This window comes from Cyprinodon tularosa, unplaced genomic scaffold (genome assembly GCF_016077235.1).
Source record: "Cyprinodon tularosa strain WSP-4 unplaced genomic scaffold, ASM1607723v1 ctg160, whole genome shotgun sequence".
Classification (NCBI taxonomy): domain Eukaryota; kingdom Metazoa; phylum Chordata; class Actinopteri; order Cyprinodontiformes; family Cyprinodontidae; genus Cyprinodon; species Cyprinodon tularosa.
The window spans coordinates 771,957-784,367 of record NW_024038438.1 but is presented as its reverse complement, the minus strand read 5'-3'; the positions used below and the strand labels follow the sequence as shown (position 1 = coordinate 784,367).

Below are 12,411 nucleotides of genomic sequence, written 5' to 3'. Positions count from 1 at the left end.
GAGCATTAAAGTGTACCTCCTATTTTTCACTTTTGCAAAGCGGTCAATCACTTGTGACTCAGCTTAGAAAGTTCTTCCTTTTCAACTGATAAAATAGCAAGATGATGGAGCCTGTCTTGTCCCACATGTGCACCTCAGCCAAGTGTGGAGCTTTCTCAACACACTGAATGACCTTTCACAACTACAGCTGTTGATTGTGATTGTGAGGGAGATCTGGATGACCTGCGTTAGTGTTGGGAATATGATGTTATCAAGCAAGTTGAAAACACACTGCATATCCTTGATGACAAGGCTTTCTTTTTCAACCAGGAAAAGCTTTCAAACCATTTTGAATTGAATGAAAGTTTTTTTTACTCCAAATTTGTCCTGGGGATAGTGGGACAACTTCACTTCTTTAGGACAGTCATGCTTTCCCCCTAAGTCACTAATGTCCCCTTCTTGTTTGTGGAAGCTGGTTGTTGCTCCCTCATCACCTTCCTGGTCCTGTCTCTCCTGTCCTTCACCTGTCTCTTGCCTGTCAGTCTCGCCTCCTCCTCCCTTTCCTACTCCAGCACCTTCATTCTCATTCTATACAGCAAACATTAAAAAACTTAAATTTATAATTATGTAAATATCTATCATATTGCTTATAACGTTCCTAATGTAACCAGTTAGCTCAAATCACTAATTCATCACGGGACCTTACCTCCCTGTCTCTCATCTTGTTTTACTGCTTCCCTGTCTCTGCTTCGTGTGAGGAATTTCCTGATATCAATCTACAAACCAATGCAGTCATTTTTAGTTAGTAGCCTATAAAGCATATGGTTTCACTGGGAAAATAATAAAATTGACAGGTAAGAAACGTTACCAGAACAACGTTTATTGCCTGTCAATTAAAAAAAAAATGCGCCGCAGTGTCCCATCCAACTCAGTTGAGAGCAGCGTGTTAGTTTACCTGCAGTTCATGCAGTGACATGCGCTGACGTGGGGGCGCTAATACATCCTCAATTTGGAGTTAACAACACACTTGCTGCGCATTTGAGTAGAAATATACGTCTCCTTCCATTGGAATTATCTAAATTGATGCATTAAAAAAATGTACCACTGTTGCAAATATTCATGAGATTTATACTGGGGCACAGCTCATTTATACTGGGGCACGTGCCCCAGTAAATGGGGTCTGGCGACGCCGATGTTTAAAACATTTGATAAAAACAGCCTGTCGCCGGTGGGCTGCTCTAACAACTCCTATCACCAGACTTGGGTGGTTTTCTGGGGGAAACCCTAAGAGTTGTACGTTAGATGATCTCTGCCCCTTATAAATTAATTGTTTTTTGTTTTGTTTTTTTTTTACAAATTATGGCATAAATCTTTCTCAGGACTAACTTGTAACCACTGTCAGTGAATAAAAAGTGTAAAAAACTCAGCAGCAGATTAAAAGTCTCACCTTAATCTGAAAATTGTAAAAACTCTTTGCTTGCAGAATGACATTGTATCATGCATGTTTTTTGTAATGTAGTGAACTATAGGAATATGATGCATGAAAATATTTTTGCATAGAGACGCTTAATTCTGGCTTTAAATGTAATTGTAAGCTTTTCCTCCTCATCACATGCAGTGATGTCAGAACAAGATCCAAGAAAATCTAAATAAAAGAAAAGATATGAAATGAAGGGTTTTTACTAAATTCCTTGGATGAACAGCCAAGCATTCGGCTTACTTAACCTTCAGCTCTACATGAGCTAAAGAGACAAAAATAGCAGAAGTCAGCAGTTACCACAGAAACCCGACCGCTCGGGCGTTTTGCAGTTCTTACGTGGGTTACCACAGCAACTGAGACAGCTGGTTGCTATCAGAAAGCTTTCATCAAATGCCATCTTCACTAAGCGTCGTAGCAGCAGAGGAGCAAACAAACGCAGGGCCGACCGAGGAGTTCCCTCCATTCAAAGTCCATTAACAGATCATCAGTGCCCTAACTAATGTGATCTTTGTTGGAAAAGGAGAAAATAATAACTACCTCTGAAACAAAAGACGCTACGATCCAAGCCTCCTGTTAAAGATGAAGTCAAGAAGGAAGAAATGTCTGCAGGAAATGAAATCAAATAAACTGATACCAGGAACTTAAAGTGTAGCTCACCCCAATGCAGAAATACAACTCTACCCCCAGATAAAAAAATTAAAATAAATAAAGTTGAAGGTGCTCAGACACCATATTGTGGTACTGCCACCTGTCAATCAACGGACCAATCAGTGATCGGATTTTGTCCCCAAGTGGGACGGCTCCTCCCTGCAGGAGCAGCTGCTTCTCTGTTCCCAAAAAATCTGTCTGCAATGCACTGGTAATAGACAGCAATCCTTATAAAGGCCAGCCTGTCACCCAAATATTTTGAAATAGAATTTTAAAAAATCCCTCCATTCATCTGTGCATATACACCATATTGCCAAAAGTATCCTCTCACCTATCTTTACTCACATACAAGTGATTGAAGGCAGACTCATTCCTAATCCATAGGAGCTCAGTATGATGTCGGCCAATCGCAGGTAGAACCGCTCTGACTCTTCTGGGGATTTTTGACCATTCTTCCAGAAGCATGGTAAGGCAGGTCACACACTGATTTTGGAATAAATGCCTGGATCTCATTCTAATTTTATCCCAAAGGTGTTCTATTGGGTAGAGGTCGAAGCCTCGGTGAAGGCCAGTCCAGGTTATCCACACCAGACTCTCCCATTCATGTCTTTATGGAACTTTCCATGATATTTCCACCTTTCCTGTGCTCTGGTGCAAAGTGTTGTTTTAAGAGGAAGGAGCCAATTCTAAACTGTTACAAAGTTGGGAGCATAGAATTGTTCAAAAGCCACGAAATGTCTTGGTTTGCTGAAGCATTCAGCAAACCAAGACATTTCGTGGCTGAGTTTCCAAACATTTTGATTGTCATATGATGCAGTTGACAGTTGAATATTAAGAAGGAAATATAACACCTGGATTTGTTGCACAGGGGGCCTCCTGTCACAGTTCCTCAATGGATTTCACCGAGCTCCTGTGAGTGACAGATTCCTTGAACAAATGTTAAAATGGTCTGCTTACCTGGGTGCTTGATTTTATACACTGGCAGTAATGGAAGTGATTGGAACATTTGACTCATAATTTGGATGGGAGAGCAAATACGTTTGGCAATATAGTGAACATGTGAACACTTAGAGGCTGCATACTATCCAGTGGTGCACAGGTCCATTTGGACTCTGGATACTGTAGCCTACTTGGTTACATGACTGAGTGTGGCTAGGAGATGACTCTTCATTTATAATTGTAATATCCTGCTGTTTTGTCAAATGAAAAACCAGCCAGAGATCTAGCTACTATTGAAATAACAGCTGGAACAGAAAATGGACAGAAATTATAGAAAGAGGTTCAGCAACACGCTGCTGCTTGAAACTGCTCTAACGATAAGACTTGCATTTGTTTTACTCCATATCAGCGCCTTGTTATTACAAGCTTCAAAACCAATTCTACACTGTGTGCAGAATTATTAGGCAAGTTGTATTTTTGATGATTAGTTTTATTATTGGGGCACAATTGTGTTCTCAATAAACCCAAAAGACTCCTTAATATCAAAGTTTAATATTTTGGAAGTTGTGTTTTTTTTTTTTTTTTTTTTTTTTAGATTTCACCATTTTATGAGGATGTCTGTGTGTGCAGGTAAAGATTACTGTGCAGAATTATTAGACAACCTAATAAAAAACAAATATACATCCATCTCACTTGTTTATTTTTACCAGGTAAAATAACAGCTCAAAATTCAGAAATAAACATTTGCAACATCACAAAAAAAAAAAAAAAAAAAAAAAAAATCAGTGGCCAATATAGCCACCTTTCTTCTACCATGAGGCTCAAAAGCATTCCATCCATAGATTCTGTCAGTGTCTTGATCTGTCTGCGATAGACATTGTGTGCAGCGGCCACCACAGCCTCCCAGACACTGTTCAGAGATGTGGACTGTTTTCCCTCCCTTTAGATCTCACATTTCATGAAGGACCACAGATTCTCAATGGGGTTCATGTCATCATTTTTTCTCCTTTTAGACTTTTCTGGCCAGCCACGCTGTGGTGCATTTTGATGCATGTGACGGAGCACTGTCCTGAATGAATATCTTGTTTTTCTTGAATGATGGTGATTACTTCTACCACTGTTTGAAGAAGGTGTCTTCCAGGAACTGGCAGTAGGTCTGGGAGTTGATCTTGACTCCATCATCAACCCGAAAAAGGTCCTACAAGCTCCTCTTTGATACCAGCCCATACCAGTAACCCACCTCCACCTTACTGGAGTCTGAGTCGATAAGGAACTTGCTGCCCTTTACTGATCCAGCCTGGTGCCCATCCATCCATCTGGCCCATCAAGACTCTCTCTCATTTCATCAGACCAAATCACCTTGGAGAAATCAGTCTTTAGATATTTCTTGGCCTAATCTTGACGTTTTTTCTTGTGTGTCTTTTTCAAAGTTGGCCTTTTTTCCGCTTTCCTTACCTTGGCCAGGTCCCTGGGTATTGAGCTCCTTGTGTTTCTCAGCACTCCAGATGTGTTGCGGCTCTGAAATATGGCACAACTTATGGCTAATGGCTTCCTGGCAGCTTCACGCTTGATCCTTCATGGGGAGTTATTTTGCGTCTTCTTTTTTCCAACACCCTTCTTGCGCCCCTGTTGGCTGTTTGCCATGAACAGCTTGATTGTGGGGCAATTTCCAAACTACTGCACCCCTCTGAAAGACATCTGACCATTTTTTGAATTTCAGAGTCTGTCAAATCTCTTTTCTGACCCATTTTGCCAAAGGAAAGAAATTGCCTAATAATTAAGCACACCTTATATAGGGTGTTGATGTCATTAGGCCACACCCCTTCTCATTACAGAGATGCACACCACCTGATTTACTGAAATTGGTAGTTGGCTTTCAAGCCTATACAGCTTGGAGTAGGACAAAATGTATGAAAAGGATGATGTGGTCGAAATACTCATTTGCCTAATAATTCTGCACACAGTGTATGTCTGTTTTTGTAAATCTCAGCTAGCATTATTTGGTTAGTAGCCTCAGTCACGAGGCTCTCATGATACAATCACTATGCTAAGGAAATGATAACTGGACGGGTGAGTCAAGATTGATGCACCACAGTGAAACCTTTTGTCATCCAAACTCTCTATTAGAAAGACAAGGACACAAAAGTAACACAAACAAGTAAGCAATGTAAATTTTAGAGCATGTTTAAATGCATTATGCAATTAAGTAACCCTTATTTTTTTGTTTAGAGTTTAATTCAGCTTCTGAGAACTAAAGTAGATATCATTCTCATACTGATCAAGTTGATTGATGCTGAAGATATTTTCCCAGGTTGCAGACCCTTCAGAAACAGGTCAAGCATGTCTCCATACAGTCCATTGCTTTTCTGTTGTTGTCTCTAACAGTGAGGCCTCTCAAGTAGCAGTTTCAACTAAAAGGTATGATGCTGGGAAATTGTGCCTACAACCCACAATGCATTGCAGTTTTCCAGAATATCTTTATCTATAGTGTTTTGGTTTATGTGATCTAGGATAATGTGAGAAATTATAACACCATACTTAACTAAAACCAACTATAGTTTTACAAAAAAGGCTCACTCTTAAAACACTAAAAGAAGCAACTATCAAATACATAACAATTGTTCACACCCAATTTGAATCCTAATTAAGTCATCAGCCAGTAAGTCTAAAAGCAAACAATTTGACTCTTTTTACATTTTACAGTAAAACAAATGAACTAAAAAAAAAAGGAACCAAAAAATGATTGCTTTATTCAGTTTAAGGTTGTCCATCACTTGCACTGGAGTAGAGCAAGGTTCTCTTCCACATACCCAAATACTGACAGCAGTTGCATCAGATTTCGTATTAATGTTGCAGATTTGACTCCTAAGTTTTGGACTTGCCATATGTTGATAGGCTACTGGTCTGATATATTTAATGTACTGTCAAAAGTCTTTGGAGTCACTTTGCAGCCCTGTGTGTGCAATGATAGCATTGTTTGGGGTACCAAGCAATGAAGCAAATGTAACTAGGAACCAACAGAACATTATAGCATTTGTTTCTCTGCTTGCACTAAGGTGGATTTTACTTCAAGTGCGCCACCTACTGTCACTCAGTAGTTGAAAGATCTAATGCCATTTTTGCACTTGGAAAAAAAAAATCTAATTTGCTATAAGGCACTCAGACAAATTTCAATCCGTTTGGAAACCCTTTCTATCATACTTAATTTAGTGGCCTCCAAGAACTCCCACCAACATTGCATTAAATTGAAAGATACCATGGTTTTAATTAAAAAGTTGAGCATACACAAAGGCATACTTTGTTGGCCATGAAGACCTTGGAATGTAGGTTGAGCTATTAATTTACTGTTTTAATTTGTTTATTCTGATGCCTACCTACATTTAACAAACAAAAACTGAAGTCTACTGTTGGTACATTTTTCTTTTGTTGATTCCTTACTATCACCATTATTGTAATTATTTTTGGGTCCAGTCGGGGTGGGGGGAGGGATGGGAGGTGTTAGTGTGTATAAAGTTTGAAAAACGGAAAGCCTTTTGTAACCACGATGACAATTTAATGTTTCTACCTCTGACTTTTCAATAATAAAGATTTGGAAATAAAAAGATTGCTTTAAGGTTGAAGTTTGGAGAGGTTGTCACAGTCAGGTAGTTTTGCTAGATCAAGCAAAGCTCTATGATTTGCATAGTGGTTCAATTTATGATTGAACAGCCAGTATTCAGCCAGGCATTCAAACCCACCATTTATGGTCATGTTAAGTAAAGATTTAAAGGCTTCAGTCATTGACAAACATACAGTGTAAAATAAAGGTATTTATGGTAATAAGTTTACCATTAATATCTACTATCTTAATGCTGGTTAGGAGCCAAATACAGGTGCTGGTCATAAAATTAGAATATCATGAAAAAGTAGATTGATTTCAGTAATTCCATTTAAAAAGTGAAACTTGTATATTATATTCATACATTACATACAAACTCATATATTTCAGATGTTTATTTTGTTTAATTTTGATGATTACAAATGACAACAAATGAAAATCTCAAATTCATCATATCAGAAAATTAGAATATTGTGAAAAGGTTCAAAATTGATGGCCCCTGGTGCCACACTCTAATCAGCTAATTAACTCAAACCACCTGCAAAAGCCTTTAAATGGTCTTTCAGTCTAGTTCTATAGGCTACACAATCATGGGGAAGACTGCTGACTTGACAGTTGTCCAAAAGACGACCATCGACACCTTGCACAAGGAGGGCAAGACACAAAAGGTCATCGCTAAAGAGGCTGGCTGTTCACAGAGCTCAGTGTCCAAGCACATTAATAGAGAGGCGAAGGGAAGGAAAAGATGTGGTCGAAAAAAGTGTACAAGCAAGAGAGATAACCGCACCCTGGAGAGGATTGTGAAACAAAACCCATTCAAAAATGTGGGGGAGATTCACAAAGAGTGGACTGCAGCTGGAGTGAGTGCTTCAAGAACCACCACACACAGACGTATGAAAGACATGGGTTTCTGCTGTCGCATTCCTTGTGTCAAGCCACTCTTGAACCACAGACAGCGTCAGAAGCGTCTTGCCTGGGCTAAAGAGAAACAGGACTGGACTGCTGGTGAGTGGTCCAAAGTCATGTTCTCTGATGAAAGTAAATTTTGCATTTCCTTTGGAAATCAAGGTCCCAGAGTCTGGAGGAAAAGAGGAGAGGCACTTCATCCACGTTGCTTGAAGTCCAGTGTAAAGTTTCCACAGTCAGTGATGGTTTGGGGTGCCATGTCATCTGCTGGTGTTGGTCCATTGTGTTTTCTGAGGTCCAGGGTCAACGCAGCCACATACCAGGAAGTTTTAGAGCACTTCATGCTTCCTGCAGCTGACCAACTTTTTGGAGATGCAGATTTCATTTTCCAACAGGACTTGGCACCTGCACACAGTGCCAAAGCTACCAGTACCTGGTTGAAGGACCATGGTATCCCTGTTCTTAATTGGCCAGCAAACTCTCCTGACCTTAACCCCATAGAAAATCTATGGGGTATTGTGAAGAAGAAGATGCAATACACCAGACCCAACAATTCAGAAGAGCTAAAAGCCACTATTAGAGCAACCTGGGCTATCATAACACCTGAGCAGTGCCACAGACTGATCGACTCCATGCCACGCCGCATTGCTGCAGTAATACAGGCCAAAGGAGGCCCAACTAAATACTGAGTGCTGTACATGCTCATACTTTTCATGTTCATACTTTTCAGTTGGCCAACATTTCTATAAATCCTTTGTTTTTATTGGTCTTCAGTAATATTCTAATTTTCTGATATGATGAATTTGAGATTTTCATTTGTTGTCATTTGTAATCATCAAAATTAAACAAAATAAACATCTGAAATATATGAGTTTGTATGTAATGTATGAATATAATATACAAGTTTCACTTTTTAAATGGAATTACTGAAATCAATCTACTTTTTCATGATATTCTAATTTTATGACCAGCACCTGTATATCTGTTTAGCACATTGTGTCTGGTAGTTGGATAAGGAGCTTTAAAGATGAATAGAATAATAGAATAAAACATGATAAAATATATATTTTTTTTTCTTCAAATTAAACTTCACTTCAGTCAGAGCTCATTCTTTTACTTTTGTTTCCAATGAAGTCAACATCTTATCCACAAAGTCCAAACACACAGAGCTCGGCAAAAAGATTATGAAAATCACTGTTAAACATCACATGCATGATCACACAGACTAATGCTACATAGGTAATTATATACTGAAGACAAAGTTTAAATAATTTAGAAAATAAAAGTAATCTTGCACTATTGATACAATGGCGCTTCTAGAGGCTGAGGAATTTTACAGTTTGGCAACTGGCAACTTGAAGCTTCTCAGAGAAATGTAAAATTTAAAATCACCAAGAGACACTGGAGGTAAACCAAGGCTAAGAGCTTAAATAAAAGGAAAGGGCTAATTTCTAAAGTATGCTTTTGTAATTATTGTTCAGGCAGGTAAGTCCAAAACTATTTAGCTCCCTGGCAAACTTAGGCTTAGAGGAATCTTTTCAATGTCACCATTAAGCTTATTCAAACTAGAAATTTAAGGTCCTGACTGGAAAAACATTACATTAATTTTAAGTTTGACTAAGGAATTTAATTTTCGAAAAGACCTGCCCTCTCCAATCCACTCCAAAAAATGCACATGCACAACCTGTACCCACTCCACAGAGGAAATGCCTATTAAAGTAGTGTGAGAGCATGCACAAGCCCATTTCTCCTCATGCACGCTCTGTTTAAAAGTTGCTGAGGATTAAGAATTTTTCCACTATGTAAGACTTGTCAGTAAGTTAAAAAAATGGGGACGAGTACATAGGACGGTCTTACGTAAACATATTACCAGAACGATTGACAATTAGGAGGACCACTTATTTTGATGATCCACCCAGAAAAAGAACATCCTTCACTATACCTTTTACTGCAGTTATTTCTTAACGTAATAAAGCCTCTACATGAAGTGAAACAAGAAATAAAAAAAATGTATTCAAATGTTACCACAGACTAAACCTCAAAAACTCAAGAAGTCCTTCCTGAGTTCCTTTCAAAATAAGAGTACCCCTAGGACACCCCTCACCTCTTACCCTTGGTTCATAAGTCAGGGGCCCGAAAAACATCAAACAAATCTTCAAGGGGTATGTTTAGTTCTCACTTTTGTAGGATAAATATTTTATTTTAATGTCACTGTGTGTTGTATATCCATCTTACAGCAAAGATTAATGCTTTTACTGACAAAATGTAATTAATGCATTAAAATATGTAGAAACCTTTTGCTAATACATAACATGATGTGGTTAAGTACACGTTTACTACGGCTACTAAAGATAATGCTGTAGGAAAGTAAAGCTGCCATGCTAAAAGCCTGTTACACACAGTGCAAGCTAGCCAACCAAGTCACGCTTAATAGCCTGCTAACATTAGCTTTCAGTGTCACTCAATAAAAGGCAGAAAACAATAATTCATAATATTCTGCACAATAAACACATAAATGATGGTAATTAATTCAATTGGTGCTTAATCTCCAGTTTCCTTCAGAATCCTAACCACTGTATACATTGAATTCTTCAACATATCTTCAGCTTTTTAATATAATATCATTAACATGTGAAACGGCTCACCGAATGCACTCAGCTACATTCGCTCTCATCAACAACAATAAATACCATTATATACACAAAAATAACATTTTAGCGCCAATAATGTTTTTCTATGTTTTAGAAATGTAGAAAAACACAAATCGTAACAGGAATTTTGTTGATTAGAGCTGCTGCCGAGGGATGCGTTTACATCTCTATCCCATGTTTTCTGAGACCTGTGCTGTGAGGCACGGTGTTCCTCAGAGGTCTGTGCTCTGACAATTGCTATTTTTCTTTACAGGGTGCTCCTTTTATTCTTCTATGTTAGCTTTCACTAATACTCTGACTATCTGCAACTATTTGGGCCTGTTACCATGGGATACTGTGCTTTAGGGCTGGTTATTTAATTGGTTAATTATTTAACCAATTAAATAACCAGCCTTAATTGGACTAATTAATTTCATTAATTCATGTTTTTATAAGTCCCTGATTTCAAATTTTGCCAAATCGTAAAACAAGGAAGTCTCTTCTTCCATTCAATTCAGTTTATTTATATAGTGCCAATTCACAAAACATGTCATCTTAAGGCACTTTATAATTCAACAGATAATACAGTCAAATTGATTCAAAGTTTTCTATCTAAGAAAAAAACAGCTGATTGCATCGACTCGTTGACTCGAATACAATCCATCACACTAAGCAAGCTTGTAGCGACAGTGGAGAGGAAAAACTCCCTTTAAACAGGAAGAAACCTCCAGCAGAACCAGGCTCAGTGTGAGCGGCCATCTGCCGAGGCCGACTGGGGTTCAAGGAGACAGAAGCAGAGATACAAAAAGCAACTGTAAAAGGCGGCCCCATCCAGGAAACACACAGCCAGACAGACGAGCTCTGAGCCAGCTCCCATGCCAGAGGATGAAGAGAGCACATCCAGCCAGTCAGTCAGAGAAACAGGACTACATCTGTATTTTTTTATTGCACCTTTGCTTCCACTGCGAAATGCTATCGAAATTAAGACTAGCAGCACATCTAACTTGTTTCAGCATCTCCGGCAAAGCTTTTAGGAGTGCAGCGTGGGTAACCCTGGATGCCTCATTTTCTAAAGCGGTGCTGACTGACAAGTTTAGTGTTGGGTAGAAGCAGATGACCGACGCTGTAGCTGTTCATATAGGGATAGACAAGAACTGCCACTCTGGGGGGTTAAATAGAGAGAGTTCCTTTCATTGCTTTGTATTTGTTACAATGTACAAGTTCAGTGTAAAACTTATTGCTGGTGCAGATGTTCATCATAAACATGCAATTAGTTAAACCAGGATCAAAACATGCGCTAAAATGGAGCCAAAGTCCAGATCAAAATCAACTGGGTTATTTTGAAAGGAAACAAGGGCAAAATCTGGAATTAGTAGATGTGTGAAGCTGGTAGAGATATACCCTAGAAAAAAAGATTATGATGGTTGTGATTATTAGTGAAAGAATACAGATAAATAAAAAAATGAGCATTCTGCATTTAATAAATTTAAAAAAATAAACATTTGGTCAATAATAATAATAATATAATGGTATGGTTAATATGACTTTTCTGATAATTCAATAAACATAATCTATAACAGCATTTAACACCAACAGATTTTATGCATTTTTTTGTTTAAGGTTTCTAAAAATATTATATTGGAGGAGCTTTATAAGTTAGTCCAAATAATTGTCATAATTTACTTAGGGTTATTCTATTGATAATTTTTTTGATTAATCAATTAATAATCAGACAGGAAAAAGAGCCATAGATAAAATAAACCAAGTGAAGCTAAAATTATACCACACGACTTCTGGACAGAGCATATTAACAGATCTTAAATGCAAATTGTTTAAATATTTTTTACAATATAACATAAACGTTGCTCCGAGTGGTTCGCTCTTAAATCTAGTCTGTTAGGATACTGTTTTTTGCATCATATTAATTATTTTATCTCTTTAAAATTGAAATTGTTGCAAGAACGTGCCCTCCTAGGACAATTAAATTAGCAGGTAGAAATCTGCACCTTTCAAACTCTGACAGCATCCAGCTATTTGCCTGAACTCCATTGTTTGATGGATTCACCAAAAGTTTTCTTCTAGTCTGGAAGGCAGGACATTACTGCCTCTGGTTCTGGTCTGATGTCTGCAAACAGTTACTTTTGCATCCAACTGTGCATCCATGACACAATTAATTACATCAACCCTACTCTGACTTCTTCGAAACATCAAGCAGGTAGTGGGGTGAGCCA

General features: G+C 38.2%; 1 protein-coding gene across 17 annotated transcripts in view; it reads right to left on the bottom strand.

Moving 5' to 3' along the window:
- LOC119780441 (suppressor of tumorigenicity 7 protein homolog) overlaps nt 1–12,411 on the bottom strand; it is a 62,452-nt gene that overhangs the window by 31,739 nt on the left and 18,302 nt on the right. The window lies entirely within an intron of this gene.